At 35.5% G+C, this 8,698-nt stretch overlaps 1 long non-coding RNA gene across 1 annotated transcript; it reads left to right on the top strand.

Annotated features, from left to right (window-relative positions):
* Nucleotides 1-1,443: 1,443 nt before the first annotated feature.
* Nucleotides 1,444-2,451, top strand: LOC129757630 (uncharacterized). The gene is made up of 3 exons (XR_008739750.1): nucleotides 1,444-1,957; nucleotides 2,022-2,134; nucleotides 2,193-2,451. It is a non-coding gene; the product is annotated as an uncharacterized LOC129757630 (long non-coding RNA).
* The last annotated feature ends 6,247 nt before the right edge of the window (nucleotides 2,452-8,698 follow it).

The following is an 8,698-nucleotide window of genomic DNA, read 5'->3' as shown; positions in this document are numbered from 1 at the left end:
TGCGAAATAAAACACCCGCTACGTTCATATCAATATGATATCTACGTGAATTACATGTAGCAGAACGAATTCCTTTTCCACGTACGCGCTTCAAGTGACATTCATCCACAACACACATGAAAATTACGTGAATTCTGTTTCCTGCGCGAGCTCTGTTTGCTACCTGAAATTCACGTAGATTCCACATGATTTTCAGGGTGGCAAAAATCTATGTACAATTTCACGTAGCGATAATGTGAAAAGTTTTTTCGGTGAAGGGTTTGAAAACAGTTTTCAAACCGGCGTTCGAAAATCATATACCAAGATCAGACATTGCATTACACGAATTGTAACTTTTAATGGTACCTAGTTAAATATAATTGAACTACTTCTGCGCTGCTGTGGATATCTTTCTTTCAGTATACAACAATTACAACTAAATACAGAAACTGATCAGAGACAATTGACACAATTTTTAAATCCCATCTGATTGTGAAATCCCGGTTGGACAAAGATCGTTGCATTTTACGAAACATATCCACTTTAAAGTTGGCGTGATCTTATTTTTAACATGTCCCGCGGATATGTATTTTGTTCGTTATACTGGAAGTTGGATTTCGAGCAATGTTTCGAAGTCGCAATAATTTGTACAGACAAACCAAAAGGCGGATCGCATGTAGCAAAATCACAGGATTAACACTGATTTGAAGGTGGCACAAATGTCGCAGTTCGCAATAATGAAGAGGGCAACTAAATTGTTACGCCGCGCATTATAAAAAAGATCGCCGTAGTGCAGTGTTAGTAGCCGGAATCAGAATTTTGAATACAGATTTTAATACAGATTTTTGAGATTTTATACAGATAAAAAAGATTTTTTGCCTCGAAAATACAGATTTAAATGTGGCAACGCTGGTTGTTGCCTCAACCTTTGCGGCGAGGTTGAAGATGTTCTCCTCAACCTTCCTCAACGACAGCTATCGGCTGGAGCAGGGTTGCCAACATTTATTTTCAAAAATCAAGGAACTTGCGAAATAAAAATCAGGCAAAATCAGGCTACGTAAAAGTAACGGAAATTTCGCTCAAAGTGATGACCATATTTTCCACATTTTAACTCCAATATGTGTGTTCTGAGCCTACTTAATTGAATAATTCTGCTGCATCCAAGCAATCCCTTCAATTCTCTTTTTCAATAAGAATTAACGGGAATCTTTCGATTGTTTTAATTCAGCCACATTTTCACTTTTTCACTTCTGCTATGGTACCTACTCCAGTTCCTTACTACCCATTTTTCATGACATTCGCAAAAATCAGGCAAAATCAGGCATATTTTCAAAATTCAGGGAAAATCAATGGCTTATCAGGTTGTCAGGCAGAGCCTCGAAAAATCAGGCAACGCCTGAAAAATCAGGCACATTGGCATCTCTTGGCTGGAGTTATTCAAATTCAAGAACGTAAATGAGTATGTGTGCCTCGTCTTCTTCATGCATCATGTAGCAACCGAACGTTGAGAGAGTTCGTTCGGGGCAGCAAACGAATAGTGTCTCTCAGAGCAGATCCTCCTCATGGGGGGAGGTTTGAATGAATGTATATGTATCGTCTCCTGTATAGCTATGCGAGGCCTCAAAGTGTGTATTTTGAATGCCTCTGATGAGAAAATTGGTGAGGATTTCAATCACTGGTATAAATCATCACTCTAAGAAAATTGTACATAGTGGGACCGTAAAAAGTACATACTTTGAAGTTCGACAACTTTTACGTAGAAGTGGGTTTCAAAAATTACATTCTTTGTCAGTTCTTTCTGTTCTACAAAACCCTCTATGTAGAAAGAACTTTAATTTCAGATAATTTGAAGTTGACGGCGTTTTGCTTCTCACTCGCACCACCAGGGAGTCAGTCTGTGATTTGCATCCTACTTGCGCGCAAGCAACAATTTTTGCAGAACTTTCCCATAAGTCTTTGCGAAAACATAATTTTCTTGGTAAGTTTGGTAACATTTTTTTCTGCTGAATGTTTTTTTTTTCAATTCATCTCCTTAATTTCAGGATAGTTGTTGGTTTCCACTGGGTCCAGAAGCGACATGAAACGCTATCATAGACGATTCAACAATCTTATTCCACCATAGTTGCGTCCTCAACAAAGAAAGCCAAAAATCAAAGTTAATATTTATATCTTTTTTTTTAACAATTTTGTTTAACCATTTTTTGCCTTAATAGGATTTTAAACTTAATCCGCCAGTTTACTGTCGATCGAATCATACCCTGCCCCAGAAATTGAATATCAAGGACACCAGCTCAAACTAAAAAATCGATGTTCTGGTGTGACAAATCCCATCTGGGTGATTTCCAGATAATCCATCATGATGTAGCATTCAATCCCCAACGGAAAAACGTATTACTCGGATGAACCGAAAACAGTTTGCAAAAAAACAGTGACCGGAAATGATAAAGGGTATTCAAAAATAAATTACTGTAGGTACTCGTTTTTAAACTTTGAATTGAAGTTCAATAAATTATCAACTCAAATAAAATTTCACTCAATTTAAAAGAAAATATCTCTGCTTCTTAATTCCTAATAAAAATTTTGATTTTTTTCCTATTTTATGTGATTTTAACATACTTTTTAGTTCACAGAGCTCTACGTTCTTTTGCGTACTTTCTACATACTGGTATGTACCAGCCTATGTTACATACTTTTTCGTGCCACCATTTTTTCATACTGCATGGTGGCTTCCTGCACTTACGGGTTGTTTTGGCTTCTTTTCACATACACGCTGGGCCACATTGAACCATTAATGTTTAAAAAATAACCATAATGGCAGTTTTGTGGATCAAGTCGTTTTATGAGTTTTCAGTGAAAACTCATAAAATGAGATTTCAACGAGAACTTGCATTATGGTTGTGATAGCCTTGCCCCTTTTTACCTATTTCCCACCATGCATGAACTGTAGCGAAAGCTCTCGTCTCGCCTCGTCATATGCGAACAGAGTATTCGGGACCGCCACCACGAGTAGACGTGTTGCGCCACATTAAGTTGAGTCTCACATGGCGACGAGTATTCGAACCTAGAAACGCGTGCGGTAAAAGTAAAAAGTAAAATTTTCCACAATTGGAAGTGTACCGGAAAAGAAATCTGTGAAAATTGGTGAAAATCTGTGCAAATTGGATCAAAGCCTGGAACAACAACGAGGATTAAAAGGTAAGCGAAACCAGTAGAACGATTAAAGTTCAGAAATGCGCCTCCGTGATCAATTAGTGTTTTTAACTGAAAACTTAGGCAGGTGACACTGCTCTTATTTTGCCATTTATAAGTGTGCTAACAAGTTTTCATTGAAATTGAAAAATTATAAGAGGTGAAAAAAAAAATTTTACTGCGCAATTTCTCCTCCTAACGGAAAAAAGCTCTTCAATGATGCTAACAGGAAGGAAAGCTTTTCAACCACAGTATGAGTGAAGTGTCACAACGGAAGAACCAATACAATTAAAACGAAACGGCTACAGTTAAACGCTCTTAGATGATGCGAAATTACAAAAACGGTACGGCCAGTGGAACGCACTTCGATGATGCGGAATAAGTGACAAAATGAAAAACCAATACAAGTAACGATACAGTTTCAATGAGACGCTCTTAGATGATGCGAGGAAAAAAAAAAAACGATACGAACACAGTGGAAAACTCTTAAATGATGTGAAATTACAAAGTATTGAAATACATAAATACACGATTAAAACTATGTCATTGTAAAATGATTTGCTTTTGGATAATGCAAATGAAAAAAAAAGCAACTAAAATGTTTGCTCTGTGATGATGTGAAAAAAAACAGATTTGATTAATTCAAAAGTCGCTCTTGGATGATGCGAATTAAAACAAAAATAGCTAGCTAATTGTGATGATGATGTGAATGAAATTTAAAATTATCGATAATCTGCTCTTGGATGATGCGAAAAAAAAAAGAGGAAGAAAAGAAACGATGATCTGCTCTTGAATGATGTAATGAAAAAAAAGTAACGAATAATAGAATTTCAACTGTAATGCTTAGGGGTTCTGCTCTTGGATGATGCAATACCAAGAAAAGTTGGTTTCAAACGAAGCATGAAACAGAATAAATGATTATGGCCAACTGAGCTTATTGGTGTATGTGAACACGAAAGCTGCTGCATGGTTGAAAGCTCCTTCGAATATGATTTGAATAGTGAACATGAAAACTGGCTGCTTACCAGCTAGGGTGGCCCAAAAAACAAAAAAAAAATAAAATAATAATAATAAACAAATTTTGAAACCAATTATTTTATTGATCGATAAAGTTTCGTGAAAAATAAATTGTTACGAAAATTTTATTCTCAAATACATATAATAAAAAAAAAACTCGACATGAAATAAACAATAAGAGAACTGAAAGAAAAATTGTTTCATTTTCTTTATTCTTTAATAAAACAGCAAACAACGTTACAATGGCAAACGATAAACTCTCCGATTCCCCCATACCTGGACCAAGTTCTCAACAAAATCAATCCTTTCTCAGTCCAGCGTCGTATAATCTTCCTCATTTTAAGTACAAGCATCTACCCTCATCTGAAATTAGAAATGTTTGGAATTCTTGGGTGCGATGGTTTGAGACAATCATGGAAGCTGCTCATATTATGGATGGAGCAAATCGAAAAACACAGCTTTTGGCTATGGGTGGTTTGGAATTGCAGAGCGCGTACTTCGGATTGCCCGAAGAAACGAATGTAGCGGAAGTTGATCCATACTTAGCTATTAAAAAGAGGCTGACGGATTTTTTCTCCCCGAAGCATCATGAAAGTTTTGAACGCTATCAATTTTGGGAAATGGTGCCAGAGCATGATGAGCCTATAGAGAAATTTGCTTTGCGGATTCAGCAAGCTGCTGAAAAGTGCAATTTCGGGAAATCAGAGATAGAAAGTCGTCACATTGCAATTATTGATAAAATTATACAATCAGCTTCCGATGATTTGCGTCATAAACTTTTAGAAAAGGAACAACTTACAGTCGATAACTTACACAAAATATTAAATGCATATCAATCAGTACGTTACCAGTCCGCCCAGATGAAACCAAAAACTCAAGGCACCACAGTGAACCGTCTCTATGATCAATTTCCCGGAAATGATAGAGGACCGAAGAATCCTAGATGTATGCGTTGCGGACATGATCGTCATCAAAATGTTCAAAGTTGTCCGGCATATTACCACAACTGTAAACGTTGCGATAAAGTAGGTCATTACGAATCGTTATGTAAATCCAAAAAGCGTGAAAATTTCAAAATGCGTAGAACAATCAACTTTGATAAACGAAACTTATCACGTCCTCCGAAATTCCCTCGAAGTGTTAATCATGTTGAAGATACGGGCTACGAAAATTCTTCTGTATACAATATCGGTGGATCTGATGATTTGATTTCGTGTCTCGTTGGTGGTGTTGATATTGTAATGCTTATTGATTCAGGCTCCAAATACAATCTGATTGATGACACAACTTGGCAACTAATGAAACTTCGTGGTGCTACAACCAAGAATGAGCGATTTGAAACAGACAAACGTTTTCTGGCTTATGGTCGTGTTCCGTTAAAATTGTTAACAGTTTTCGATGCCGAATTGAAGGTCCAAGACAATAACAACTTACTACAAGCTTTTAAGTTCAAGGTCGTTTATAGAAGAGGGTCTGCTAATTTGGCCGATGTTCTCTCCAGATTGGGTTCACATGTCCAGGATGAACAATGGATCGAAGACACAGAAATTTTTATAAGACGTGTTATGGTCAAGTCAATTTCAAGCCTCATCGTGGAGGAAGAAATCTCTTGCTTTGACTATGAAACGGAAAGCATTATTCAGGCTGTTCAAAACAGTGCTGCGATCGACATAGAGGAAGTAATTCAAGCTACCGAAACAGACTTAGAGTTACAAAATCTTAAAAATAGTATAATGACTGACAAATGGAATGGTAATAATCTGTGGTAAAATTGATACTAATAATAATAAACTTAATTCGTGATGTTTTCACTTCGTAGGTCATTCTGTTCAGAACGATCTGAAAGCTTATATCCCTTTTAAATCAGAGTTTTCAGTGGCAAATGGTTTGGTGATGAGGGGTTCGAAACTCATTATACCTACCCGCATACTAAAAAACCATATCTCAAACAGTTTAAACAATACATCAACGGCTTCAGTAAATGTGATTGTATCTGTAAACGTAGCTGTTCTTTTAAACTTTACTTCTCCAACGATAAGAACGAAATATGTACGATTATGTGAAAACGTGATGATATCTGGAAAGGTGGTAGAATGATTTAACGATTTCCTTCAACTTTTCTTTAATCATAAAAACCGAACTTGAACCGTTACACATACCGTTCATCTCTTCTGTCATTTACGTCAAAATGAACGAAACGCCCGGTCAGGGATGCCAGATGGTTTTGTACAAAATTAGTACACATTTACAAAAAGTTTTAATTTTTTTAACTATCATCATACTAAACGAGGTTATCTCTTTGATTTACAAAATGCTTTTAACAAATGTTAACGCTTCAAGTAAGGTAATGAAAGATAATTATGAATTTTTCTATACGAATCCATGGACTTAATTTTGATTTTAGCTCATTGCATGTTAAAAAAACAACAAGCAATTACAAATTTGGTGTGTAGGCTAGCATACATGCTTACAGGCGACACTGAAACATCAAAGTTTTAAATCTTTTATATTCTCACATTTTAATTTCATATTGGCACAATTTTTTAAAGTCGGTCTAGTCGGCATCACTGGCTGACAACTGGAAGAAGAACACTAAAAAAACAACAACTCTTTGTTTTACTCGTTCAAAATGTTCAGCTCCTTCCTCTAGCAGCGACAAAATTTCCCTCCGGATAGGGTCCAACCGACGGACAGACGGTTGGATAAACAGGAATAAGGACACCATCAATTTTCGCAACAGGTAAGTTTTATTATCATTATGTATATATCGATGCAAAGGTATGAAGAAGTGTTTTTTTTATTTCAGCGACGGGAACTGGAGCTGCAATCCCGCATAATCAATTACAATATATAGAGAATATTCTATATTGTCTCTAAACGTTATCGTTTATTGTAAAGTGAACAGTATATGTACAATAACACAGACCATATTAACAATCTGTATTATGATTATCTGTTAAAGTACCATATGGGGAAAGGGCTGTTAAGCATGTTTACCATTCAAAAAGAGCGATTTTTTCGAACAAATATTTCATGCTACATTATTGGATACGGTTAAAATATCATCCACTTTTGGCGAGCAAAACAATCTACCTGAATGTTCTAGCTACGTTGGAATACAAAATCATAGATTTCATCAACTTCAATGGATATAGTTTGCTTATAGTAGTTTGTAGTAAAAATAACGCTCAATCATACGTTCCGCATATTGTAAAATATTTTTAAAAAGAGCTTCCCTGTACCATAACCAATATAGTTCCAATTCTTTCCCACAAAAAATAAAATAAAATTAAAAAATTTAAATGTTGAGATTTTTATTTTTTATTTCTGATATTATACATGGATTATACAATCTTACCTATTTGTGCAGATCTGCATTGTTCAGCCTTTCAGTAGATTTTTTTTCCGCTCTCCGCTCAGCAGAGATCTTTGTTTCTGTAATTTCATTAGTTTTATTTAATCTCACTAGTTTTTATCGATAATATAATATAGTTTTACTTACTTTTCGCGTTCTGTGTGTTTTTCTCAGCGTGATTCTTTTTTTTCGGAGCCATTTTGAACACAGTTTTCAGTTCCGAACCTGGCGTGGGGTTGCCGACACAAATTTTAACGAAGTGAAGTGAAAATTAGCAGATGCTGAACCCAAGAGCGAAAAAATGCATAAGCTCACAACTACATCTTAAAATAACAATATTAGTTATTATCCGCAAGAGGTGAAATGATAACGACTTGTCTAACTCATACAATGTTGTCAATGTTGTTTTTTTTTAATTTAATGTCTAATGCTAAGAAAATATAAGGAAACTTTGTCGTACACTGTTAGAGTCCTGGATAAGGTCCAGAGACAATATTCAAAGGTTGCAAATTTTTATTCTCTTATTATACTATACTTACTAAATCATATATCATATTGTCACTGTCACTGATACGATCCTGTCATAATTTATTGAGGTAATAAAATTTTGAACATGTATAATGAAATGATACTTGGAAGATATTTCATACTGGTACTGCTACCAATATATTAAGTTAATAGTTAGTACTATATCCCCAACTGTTTTTAATTATGCGGGATGTCGTCACGTTGGGAGGAGCAATGTTCCGTACGACTTTCGGTTCCAGCAGTGACCAGCAGCTACGCCAACGCACGGCCCGTGTTTTTGTAATTAGACATAGTGAAGGAGCTCAAACAAATATACAAATGATACAGGTGAATAAAATGAACATTAATAAAAATTAAAAAAATGAGTTTGTTTTTCACTTAAAGAAAAAAAGTTTGTGTGTGTGCGTGCATCATTCCCATATACGATTCAGAATACAGTATACGCATAACGTTGGAAGAACGTCATATCGAATCGTTTTGCGACTATTACTGTAAATGTTCAGTTACGAGGAAATTTTAAGAATAACTGTAACAAAAACAGTTCGATGCCAAAAATACCTTTTTCATGAGCGTATTTGAACGTTGTCTCTACTGTTTGCTGAACAGTTCTTCAATATAAGTGTTTTAATA

Source organism: Uranotaenia lowii, chromosome 3 (genome assembly GCF_029784155.1).
Source record: "Uranotaenia lowii strain MFRU-FL chromosome 3, ASM2978415v1, whole genome shotgun sequence".
Classification (NCBI taxonomy): Eukaryota; Metazoa; Arthropoda; class Insecta; order Diptera; family Culicidae; genus Uranotaenia; species Uranotaenia lowii.
Note: the sequence above shows the minus strand (reverse complement) of the source record. Positions and strands in the feature narration are given on the sequence as shown.